Below are 11942 nucleotides of genomic sequence, written 5' to 3'. Positions count from 1 at the left end.
ATCTGTCATGGGGGCAGTGCTGGTTCAGTCATCACTGAGTATACAGAGCGGAGACTGTAACCGCACCCCCGGCGCCGGGAAGCATAATAAGCTATTAACCTGCAGCACTGGCGGCACAGACAGAAGACAAAAACAATATCAGGGTGCTTTGCAGCCAAAAATCTGATAATAATACACATTTTCTCCTGCTTCGAAGGTGGAAATGGGTCCTTTTACCTCTTGGGCTTCTGTGCGGCCTCACAGGTTTCACCAATGGTATAACCTGCAGATTAACCGCATATCTGCAGGTTAATAGCGTTATTTCTGGCGACAGATTCCCTTTAAGGGTATGTGCCCTTGGTCAGGAGCTGCCTGTGGCCCCGATGCTGCGGGATAGCTGCGTGGCTTCTACCTTCATTTTATACAAATGAGCGGCGTGATTTTTTTTTTAACATGCGATTTTCCTCATAGTTGTTAATCTATGGGGAAAGTCCACATGCAGACCCACAAGTGAAATTGACATGCTGCGGTCCTGAAAGACACGCTGCATGTCAGTTTTCGCGGGTGATCCGCAGGTGCACAGAGACGCATAGAGGAGATGGGATTCCGCTGCGGCTCCTGACCGTGGGCACATACCCTAAATGTGTTTTTCTTCTAAACTCTGCAGGTGAGTTGTGGCTGGAAGAAGTCATTATGTTGGTCTGTGCCGGATAGAAGAGACTGGAAAAGTGAACGCTGCTGTAATAGTGGGGAAGGATGTAGCCTTCCCTAGGCACTGAAGTAGTTAAGGAAAATGTTCCCTTAGTTAATCCTCTCTGAACTGTGGTAGGCCAAGCTAAGGGGTTAGCTTCAGTGGTCCAGTCAGTAGAGTAGAGGGGGAACTTAGTGCCCGGATCAAGCCTTGAGTGATATAGAGCTTGTTCCTGGCATAATTCATTGTGGGCTGCAGTACCTGTAAACAGCCACAAGATGCCACTGTCCTGGGTGCAGATGTCAGGTTGAGTCTGCTAGCAGTGTTACAGACAGGGATGAGTTAATGCTGTGTGATGACAGCTCACTGAGGGTGGGCACATTAGGAAAATCTCTGTTTAGTTTCCAGAATCAGGAAGTGATTCTTCAGTAAGAGATTGGACAGCAAATCGTTCAGGCAGCCTGACTATAGTGGCTGCTAGGGTAGACGGGAGCTCCATACCCTCAGACAGTGGGATCACCAGTGTGCAAGTCTCCCCACACAAGAGCACGAGTCCTGTCAGCCGGCCGGAGAAACTCATCAAAGGTAGTGAGGACCCGGGGCACTTCTAGTCTGCAGGAAGCAGAGGAAGATAAATAGGACTTCAAGCTAAGATGTGGGGGAGAGATATCGGATCCAGGTCACTGTCAGTATTACAGAAGAGTCTCTTGGGCCAGAGATTAGAGTCACAGAGATGCTTCACTTAAAGAGGGAATCAGGGCTGAAGGAGTTACCAGCACCTGTGAGAGAGATGATAACCTGTCGGGCCTTATCCATTATATCTGCCTGAAAATATTGTACATATTCCTCTTCCCCAAGTAAAGTCCAAGTTCTGGTTAAGAACCTCGTGTCCTCTGAATTTATTGCTGCCCTGGTCCCAGAAGAGAAATGCCTGGAGACAGCCGCGATCGGATGGCTTGAAGTAAGTGAAGAGCACTACATACACAGCCACACTTCAGAGGGAGGACACGTATTGTCTGTAGGGTGCCATAGCGAGAGGGGGCTACAGCTCGCCCACGACTACCTCGCTGGGGCACCTTACACTGTCACCATAAAGAACATCAGCTGTAAGTCACTATATTATATATACTTGAACCGCAATCCCTTATATGTTCTACAGGACTGGTAGTCACTGTATGGTGTTAATATTGGTCTTTTTAATATTATGTTTTTTTATTTCTTTTTTTACTTAGTAACAGCAGGGGCGTATCTAGAAAGGGGTGGGCAGGACATTTGCCCCGGGTGCAGCCACAAGGGAGCGCCGTCGGTTCGTCTAATGTGGTGGTCCGAGGTGTCACTCAGGCGGCAGCGTTTTGCTGCCCCTTGGGAGTAGGATTCAACCATTTTCCACTCCAGCTGTTAAACTGACAGCCAGCGTGGAGAACATGCTCAATACTGGCTCCCTGCACTCAATTTTCCCCACATATGGGGTATCAGCATGCTCAGGAGAAATTGTACAACAAATTTTGTGGTCCATTGTGTTACCGTTGCGAAAATAAAAAAAAAATTGGGTCTAAAGTAACATTTTTGTGAAAAAAAAGTTAAAATGTTCATTTTTTTCTTCCACAGTCCAAAAATTCCTGTGAAGCACCTGAAGGGTTAATACACTTCTTAAATGTGGTTTTGAGCACCTCGAGGGGTGCAGTTTTTAGAATGGCGTCACTTTTGGGTATTTTCTGTCATATGCAGGTTCATCTCACAAAATTAGAATATCATCAAAAAGTTGATTTATTTCAGTTCTTCAATAGAAAAAGTGAAACTCATTATTGTTAGAACCTTGCTGTTAGTTTTTTTTTCCTTTGCTGGTCACATGACTTTGTTGGCCTATTTAATCCTGCTCCGCCCTTCTGGCTTTGCTGGACTTCATTGTATATCTACTTTCTAGCTAGCCTGTGCTCTGTATCTAACTCTGTTAGTTTGCTTGGTCTACGGACCTCTATGTTCTATCTATTTTGTTTGTTCGTCTGTCTGCTACTATTTCTGTTAGGAGGTGTCCCATATTCCTTCCAGTCCTTAGTACTTGTAGGGATTCCCTCCCCACATCTATAGGTCTTCGTACAGACTAGATTAGGACTTTAGCAGGTCTGATCGCAGGATCAGGTTCCCTGTTACATCGTAGGGATTCAGCTGAGTCTTATAGTAGGGACAGATCTCCTCTCTTTCCTTAGCTTTGGTAGCAGAACATAACAGTAAGTCCAGCCTGCAAATTCTCTAAGGAAAGATTTTTCTGTTCCATCATGGTGTCGGTTCAGGATTTGGCTCATCGCCTGCAGGGACTCTCTCTGGAGGTGGCCGAACTCCGTCAGCACGTGAGTAACTGTCCTGGAGCACATTTCTTGGAGCCTAAGGTATGTTTGCCGGATTTATTTTTTGGTGAACACCGAGAATTTTTTTCATTTAAAAATGCTTGCTTATTGTATTTTCGTTTGAGACCTAAGTCCTCTGGGGATGAATCCCAGCGCGTAGGGTTCATAATGTCACTTTTGCGCAAAGAGCCTCAGGAGTGGGCCTTTTCTTTGCAACCTAGTGATTCATGCTTCAGATCAGTGGATAGTTTTTTTTCTGCTTTGGGACTATTATATGATGATCCTGACCGTGTCGCATCAGCTGAGACTGAGTTGAGATGTCTAAAACAAGGATCGGGTAATGTGGAAAAATATTGTACACATTTTCGTCGTTGGTCCACTCAAACAGGGTGGAACGATTCTGCTCTGAAAAGTCTATTTCTTGCTGGGCTCAGTGAAAGGGTTAAAGACCTGCTAATTGCTTATCCTACACCTGAGGATTTGCAACAGGCTATGCAATTAGCTATACGGGTGGATAGAAGACTGCGTGCTAGGGTTAATGAGAGCAAATCCTCTGCTATGTCAGTTTCTGGTTATGATAATGTGTGTACTAACAGTGGTGAACCGATGGAGATTGGATCGGTGGCACCTCGCTCTCAAGAAAAAGACCGTCGTTTTTCGGAAGGCTTGTGCTTCTATTGTGGAAAATCTGGTCATTTGATTAAAGGCTGTGAGCTTCGGATGAAGAAAGAAAAAAAAATGGTCAGTCACGCCCGTATTGCCTGTTTAAATTCCAAGGGTATATTTTTAGCTGCTTCCACGATTGCTCAGAAAAAATTAATGGAATTTCGGGTGTTTGTTGATTGCGGGTCTACACTGAATGTAATTGATGGGGGATTCGTGGAAAAACTCAATTTAAAACCTGAACCTTTATCATCCCCCATTGCTGTGGTTTCTGTGGATGGCTCCCCTTTGAAGAATATTACTCTCAAGGTCAGTGAATTTCCTCTCACTATTAATGGTGTTCACCATGAGAAATTGGATTTGGTAGTGTTGAATAACTTGCCTTCTCCAGTAATATTGGGTTTGCCCTGGTTAAAATTTCACAATCCTGTACTGGATTGGTCTACCAGTGAAATTAAATCCTGGAGCCATAAATGTTATGACAAGTGTTGTAATGGGCGTATTGCAGCTTTGGATAGGGGAGAATTGCCTGTTCCTATTCAGGATTTTTGGAGAGTTTTTTCTGAGAAGGAATCGCAGGTTTTGCCTCCCCATAGAGACTATGATTGTTCTATTGAATTTGTCCCTGGAGCGACTCTTCCTAAAAGTCGTTTATTTAACCTTACTATTCCTGAGAGGAAGGCTTTGGAGGAATACATACAGACAAGTTTGGCCGCCGGTCACATTAGGCCCTCTAAGTCTCCTGTGGCGGTTGGATTTTTTTTTGTAAAAAAAAAGGACGGCGGTTTACGTCCTTGTCTGGATTTTCGTGAGATTAACAAAATTACGGTACGCAATCCTTACCCACTGCCATTGATTCCTGATCTGTTTAACCAGTTATTGGGGGCCAAGTGGTTCTCTAAAATTGACCTTAAGGGGGCATACAATCTGTTGCGCATGAAGGAGGGTGATGAATGGAAGACTGCTTTTAACACTCCTGTGGGTCATTTTGAGAATCTGGTTATGCCTTTTGGTCTTACTAATGCTCCTGCATTTTTTCAGAATCTGATTAATGACATCCTGAGACCTTTGATCGGCAAAAATGTGGTTGTGTATTTGGATGACATTTTGATTTATTCGTCAGATCTGGAGTCTCATTGGCGGAGCGTGCGTGAGGTATTACAGTTATTAATGGACAATTCGCTTTTTGCTAAGCTGGAGAAATGTGAGTTCGCTGTACAGAGAATTAGTTTTTTGGGCTACATTATCTCCAGCAAAGGTTTTGAGATGGATCCGGTTAAGGTTCAGGCTGTGCAGGAATGGCCTAGGCCTATTGGTTTGAAATCGATACAGAGGTTTTTGGGTTTCGCCAATTACTACAGAAAATTCATAAAAAATTTTTCTAGTATTGTCAAACCTCTGACTGATCTCACCAGGAAAGGTGCTGATGCGGTTCAGTGGTCTTCTGAGGCCATTGAAGCTTTTGTGTATCTCAAGGAGAGGTTCACCTCTGCTCCCATCCTTATGCAGCCTGATGTTACTAGGCCGTTTTTGGTTGAGGTTGATGCTTCCTCTGTGGGGGTTGGCGCAGTATTGTCTCAGGATAACGGGGATGGATTACATCCCTGTGCCTTTTTTTCAAAAAAATTTTCGGAGACTGAACTGAATTACGATATTGGTAATCGGGAATTATTGGCTATTAAACTCGCATTTGAACACTGGCGCCACTTCTTGGAAGGTGCGGAATTTCCCGTTCAGGTTCTTACGGATCATAAAAATCTGATATATCTTGATGCTGCCAAGCGCCTGAATGCCCGTCAGGCTAGGTGGGCACTGTTTTTCTCGCGGTTTAATTTCTCCGTTACTTACATCCCTGGTACTAAGAATGTTAAGGCGGATGCCTTATCTCGCAGTTTTTCTCCCATAGTCGGTGCTGAGAAAGAGGAAAACATTTTACAAGAAGGTGTTGTGATAGCTGCTTTAGACTCCGTTTTGGAAGATGAGATTCTTAAAGCTCAGGAGAATGCCCCATCTAACACTCCTCATGGGAGGTTGTTTGTGCCTGGGACCTTTAGGAGAGATTTGTTTGTTGAGTGTCACGAATCTCGGTTGGCAGGTCATCCCGGAATCTCTGAGACCAAGAGACTGGTGGGTCGCAGTTTTTGGTGGCCTGGATGGCAGAAGGAAGTCATTAAGTGGGTGCGCCAATGTACTATATGTGCTAGATCTAAGTCCTCACATACTCCTGCTGCGGGGTTGCTTTGTCCTTTGGAGGTCCCCAGTGCTCCTTGGACACATTTGGCTATGGACTTTATAACTGACCTTCCCCCCTCTGAGGGTTTTACTGTCATCTGGGTGGTCGTGGACCGTTTTAGCAAGATGTGTCACTTGGTTCCCTTCGTCAAACTGCCCTGCGCTAAAACTCTCGCTAAGGCCTTTGTCAAGGAAATTGTCAGACTTCATGGCGTTCCTACTGACATTGTTTCTGATAGGGGTCCTCAGTTCGTGGCTCGTTTTTGGCGTGCCTTTTGTGACAGGTTGGGAATTCATTTGTCGTTTTCGTCCGGATATCATCCTGAATCTAATGGCCAGACAGAAAGGAAAAACCAGGATGTTGAGCAGTTCTTGCGTTGTTTTGTGGCAGACAATCAAGAGGGGTGGTCTGAGTTTCTGCCACTTGCCGAATTTGCTCTGAACAATCATACATCTTCTTCTGCTGGTTGTTCGCCTTTTTTTTGTTGTTCTGGGAGACATCCGTCGTTTGGGTCGTTCTCCAAGTTGGGATCTGCCGTGCCTGAGGAGGAGAATTTTTCCGGTGATTTGGAAAGAGTTTGGACGGATGTGCGTGGTAATCTTCAGGAGGCCAACAGAAAATCTAAAGACTACTTTGATAGGAAACGACAGGAGGTTTTGTTCGCTGTTGGTGACATGGTTTGGTTGTCCTCTAGGAATCTGCGGTTGAGGATTCCTTCTAAGAAATTGGGTCCCAAGTTTGTAGGGCCCTTTAAGGTGCTTCAGGTTGTCAACCAATCTGCTGTTAGGTTGGAGGTTCCTACCTCCTGGAGAATTAATCCGGTCTTTCATGTCTCTCTGTTAAAAAAAGCTGTTGTGTCGGATGGTGACGCCTCTGCCTCTGTTCCTCCGGTGGTGGAGGACGGGGAATATGAAATTTCTCGCATCCTTGACTCTAGACGGTATAGAGGTAGTTTGCAGTATCTTGTGGCCTGGAAAGGTTTCGGACCCGAGGATAACTCTTGGGTGAGGTCAGATGATGTTTCCGCGTCCAGACTTATCAGAGCGTTTCACAGGAGATTTCCTGATAAGCCTGGTCCTAGGGGATCCGGAGGATCCTCTTAGAAGGGGGGGTACTGTTAGAACCTTGCTGTTAGGTTTTTTTTCCTTTGCTGGTCACATGACTTTGTTGGCCTATTTAATCCTGCTCCGCCCTTCTGGCTTTGCTGGACTTCATTGTATATCTACTTTCTAGCTAGCCTGTGCTCTGTATCTAACTCTGTTAGTTTGCTTGGTCTACGGACCTCTATGTTCTATCTATTTTGTTTGTTCGTCTGTCTGCTACTATTTCTGTTAGGAGGTGTCCCATATTCCTTCCAGTCCTTAGTACTTGTAGGGATTCCCTCCCCACATCTATAGGTCTTCGTACAGACTAGATTAGGACTTTAGCAGGTCTGATCGCAGGATCAGGTTCCCTGTTACATCGTAGGGATTCAGCTGAGTCTTATAGTAGGGACAGATCTCCTCTCTTTCCTTAGCTTTGGTAGCAGAACATAACAATTATAAAGAGTCATTACAAACAGAGTGATCTATTTCAAGTGTTTATTTCTGTTAATGTTGATGATTATGGCTTACAGCCAATGAAAACACAAAAGTCATTATCTCAGTAAATTAGAATAATTAACAAAAAACACCTGCAAAGGCTTCCTAAGCGTTTAAAAACGTCCCTTAGTCTTTTTCAGTAGGCTCCACAATCATGGAGAAGACTGCTGACTTGACAGATGTCCAGAAGGCAGTCATTGACACACTAAGTCAATTTTGCATTTCAATTGGAAATCAAGGTCCCAGAGTCTGGAGGAAGAGTGGAGAGGCCACAATCCAAGCTGCTTGAGGTCTAGTATGCAGTTTCCACAATCAGAGATGGTTTGGGGAGCCATGTCATCTGCTGGTGTAGGTCCACTGTGTTTTATCAAGACCAAAGTCAGCGCAGCCGTCTGCCAGGAAATTTTAGAGCACTTCATGCTTCCCTCTGCCGACAAGCTTTTTGGAAATGGAAATTTCATTCTCCAACAGGACTTGGCACCTGTCCACACTGCCAAAAGTACCAATACCGGGTTTACACACAACAGTATCACTGTGATTGATTGGCCAGCAAACTCGCCTGACCTTAACCCCATAGAGAATCTATGAGGTATTGTCAACAGATGAAAGACACCAGACCCAACAATGCAGACGAGCTGAAGGCTGCTATCAAAGCAACCTGGGCTTCCATAACACCTCAGCAGTGCCACAGGCTGATCGCCTCCATGCCACGCCGCATTGATGCAGTAATTGATGCAAAAGGAGCCCCGACCAAGTATTGAGGGCATTTACTGAACATACATTTCCATAGGCCAACATTTTCAAGCTGTTGTTATAAAGTATTCTAATTTACTGAGATAATGACTTTTGTGTTTTCATTGGCTGTAAGCCATAATCATTAACATTAACAGAAATAAATCTTGTATTGAAGAACTGAGATAAATTAACTTTTTGATGATATTCTAATTTTGTGAGATGCACCTGTAGACCAAGTCACTTCAAATGTGATGGTCCCTAAAAAAAAATGTTTTTGTAAATTTTGTTGGAAAAATAAGAAATTGCTGAACAACTGTTAACCCTTATAAATTCATAACAAAAAAAAACTTGTTTAAAAAATTGTGCTGATGTAAAGTAGACATGTGGGAAATATTATTTATTAACCATTTTGTGTGACTTATCTCTCTGATTTAAGGACACAAGAATTCAAAGTTTGAAAATTGCAAAATTTTCCCCAAATTTCCGTTTTTTTCACAAATGATATTGAACAAATTTCATCACTGTCATAAAGTTCAATATGTCACGACAAAACAATCTCAGAATCAGGGGGATCCGTTGAAGCGTTCCAGAGTAATTACCTCATAAAGTGACAGTGGTCAGAATTGTAAAAATTGGCCCGGTCATTAACGTGCAAACCACCCTCGGGGGTAAAGAGGTTAAACAGTTTCATCCACACTCAATGCACTCAGTATCATGTCATACCTGGACATATATAGATACTGGCTGGATTATAAAGCTTTGTATATATAACCTTATTTATTATAGTGATGGCTAGACCTTACAAATACAAGCACTTTTTACCTATTTCCTCACAAGCTCTTGTGAGCAGGGCCCTCACTCCTCTTCTTTGAATTGTAAAGTAATGTATTGCTCTTTAATGTCTGATATTATTTGTACATTTCCCCCCTGAAATCAATGAATATGGTGGTGCTATATACTGCTAGATAATTATTATTAATAGTAATAGCACCCACAAGCTTCTTTGATCCCATTCTTTACCTCTGCTGCCTAGGATGTTAGCAGAATCTGACTTTCCATCGGAAGCGGTATTATAGGCTGGGATATGTCTGGCATATAGTGTAGAATTATGGATAAATACACTGTGTTCCAAATTATTATGCAAAAAGTGTTTAGGAGTGATAAGGTAAGAATTTTTTTGTTTGTCAATTAAACTCATTGATGGTGATGTGTGTCAGGGATCTTTATATCACTGTAAGCAATTGCAGACACCTGTGCTAGATAGTTTGGCAGGTGTGTCCAATGAAAGGCAAGACTGTCCCACATTATTAAGCAGCCTACATTTTCTGCCAAAATGGGAAAGAAAAAGGATGTGTCGGCTGCTGAGAAGCAACAAATTGTGGAGTGTTTAGGTCAAGGCATGACTACAATCAACATTGCCAAGACACTTCATCCTGATCATCGCACAATCAAGAAGTATGTAGCTGATTCACAGTACACACGTGTGCGTGCTGATAAGGGAAAATTGAGGACTCTTTCCTACAGGCAATTACGTCAGGTTAAAAGAGCAGCGGCAAAAAAGCCTTGTCATAGCAGCAGACAAGTTTTTGAAGCTGCTGTTGCCTCCAACGTCCCCCGAACAACAAGATGCAGGGTCCTTCAGAGGTTTGCAGCTGTGCGTAAGCCATCCTGTCGACCTCCTCTATCCACAAGCAGAAACGGCTCCAGTGGGCCAAACAATACATGAAGACTGACTTCAAAACTGTTTTGTTCACGGATGAGTGCAGTGCAACGCTTGATGGTCCAGATGGATGGAGTGGAGGATGGCTGGTTGATGGACACCCCATGCAAACACGGCTACGGCGCCAACAAGGAGGAGGTGGAGTAATGTTTTGGGCTGGAATCATTGGGAGAGAGATTGTCGGCCCCTTTAGGATCCCTGAAAGGGTAAAGATGAACTCCATAAAGTATGTGGAGTTTCTCAAACAGCACTTCCTTCCATGGTTCAAGAAGAAGAACCGTGCATTCCGCAGCAAGATCATTTTCATACATGATAATGCACCGTGTCATGCTGCACATAACACATCTGCATCTCTGGCTGCTATGGGCATAAAAGGGGACAAACTTATGGTGTGACCCCCATGCTCCCCTGACCTCAACCCCATTGAGAACCTCTGGAGCATCATCAAAAGGAGTGTCTATGAAGGCGGGAGGCAGTTCACATCTAAGCAACAGCTCTGGGAGGGTATAATGTCCTCATGCAAAACAATTGAAGCAGAAACCATCCAAAACCTGACAAATTCAATGGACGAGAGAGTTCAGAAGCTCCTTTCGAACAAGGGGTCCTATGTGCAAATGTAACATCACCTAGAATAAAGTTTTGAGTTGAAAACTGTTTGATTTCAGTTTGTAATAACCTGCTAATGCTTATAATTTCAAAAATGACCATTTTTTTGTTCTTTACAAAAATTAAAAGGTTGAAAACTCTGCTGTGCATAATAATTTAGAACATACATTTTGAGTGCAGTTTGAGTTTTTTATTTTTTTAAAAATATACTGTTATCATAGGCAGTTTGTACAAAAACCTTTCAATTGTACTCTAATAGTTATTTGACTGGAAAATTACAATGACTGCAATTCATATAGGTCATTTGGGAAAATCTGAGAAAATATTATTTGCATAATAATTTGGAACACAGTGTATTATAATTTCCATGCCAGTTTTCGATCTACTGATTAGACGTATTCTGCGGTCTCTCACTAGGTGGCAGTAGATGTTTATATTTGGAGTTACGGCCATTGACACAACTTGAAATACTTGAGCTTTGTTCTGACAGTTCTTCCTATTTTCTCTTTATTTTATTTTTTTTTAACAGATCTGTTTGCAAAACTGCAGGAATTGCCGACTTTGCAATTAGAAAGCCCAAGGGGAAGAAAAACGCATTGGAGCACCATTTTATCAATAGCAGAGAGTTAATGGCTCCTAAAAATGTACGTTATTCATGGCCCTCAGTATGTTGTAACCTCATATTTGTCAGGCGTCTCGACATGCTGCTAGGACTTCATGTACTGTACCAAAGACTTCCTGTCTCTTCACTTTTAGCCCAGAGCAGAATACTTATGAGCTGTTATCACTTACATTTCTTTAATCTTGTAATCTGATGCTCATAGTTTCATCTATTGTTATTTGTCCCATTTTCATTTTAGTCTGAGATGTGAGAATACTAGAACGGGACCCCCTTTGTAACGGTCAGCGTCGGATTACAGTGAAGACACCTCCCTTCCCGGGGATCAGACATACTATATATTATCATCCTGTAGAAGATCATAAATGTCCGCCTTGGAAAAATAAACAAAAACCTTTAAATTGAATCGTCTATGCACGATTTTCCAGTTAGTAAAATGTTTGCATTTATTAGGACTCATTGAGACATTCCTTTTTGTTCTGCATAAGAGAAACAATGATCAATTTTCACCAGTGATTTTATATTCTGATTTTATCCAATTTTCTGTCCATTTTTTGCTATTACTATAGAATCAATTTTTCTTGTTTGTAAGAAGGGAGAGAGAGAGAATTTTTTTAAGTTTCTCATGAGTTCGAGTCTCCATTATTTTCAATGGGGTTCTGGTTCTGATGGAAGTTCCGGTACTGCTCTGGTACCCGAACCAAACTTTTTCAAAAGTTATGTACCAGAAACGAACTTCCATCGGTCTGCCCATCCCTACTCAGCACCTAT

At 42.8% G+C, this 11942-nt stretch overlaps 1 long non-coding RNA gene across 1 annotated transcript; it reads left to right on the top strand.

The window, feature by feature from the left end:
* Positions 1-1054: 1054 nt before the first annotated feature.
* On the top strand, positions 1055-11626 carry LOC141264217 (uncharacterized). Its single transcript, XR_012319838.1, has 2 exons — positions 1055-1631; positions 11082-11626. It is a non-coding gene; the product is annotated as an uncharacterized lncRNA (long non-coding RNA).
* The last annotated feature ends 316 nt before the right edge of the window (positions 11627-11942 follow it).

The sequence above is a fragment of the Phyllobates terribilis genome, unplaced genomic scaffold (assembly GCF_046119375.1).
Source record: "Phyllobates terribilis strain yellow unplaced genomic scaffold, ASM4611937v1 Scaffold_4__5_contigs__length_816908805, whole genome shotgun sequence".
Classification (NCBI taxonomy): domain Eukaryota; kingdom Metazoa; phylum Chordata; class Amphibia; order Anura; family Dendrobatidae; genus Phyllobates; species Phyllobates terribilis.
The sequence above is the reverse complement of the archived record's forward strand: the minus strand, read 5'-3'. Positions and strand labels throughout refer to the sequence as shown.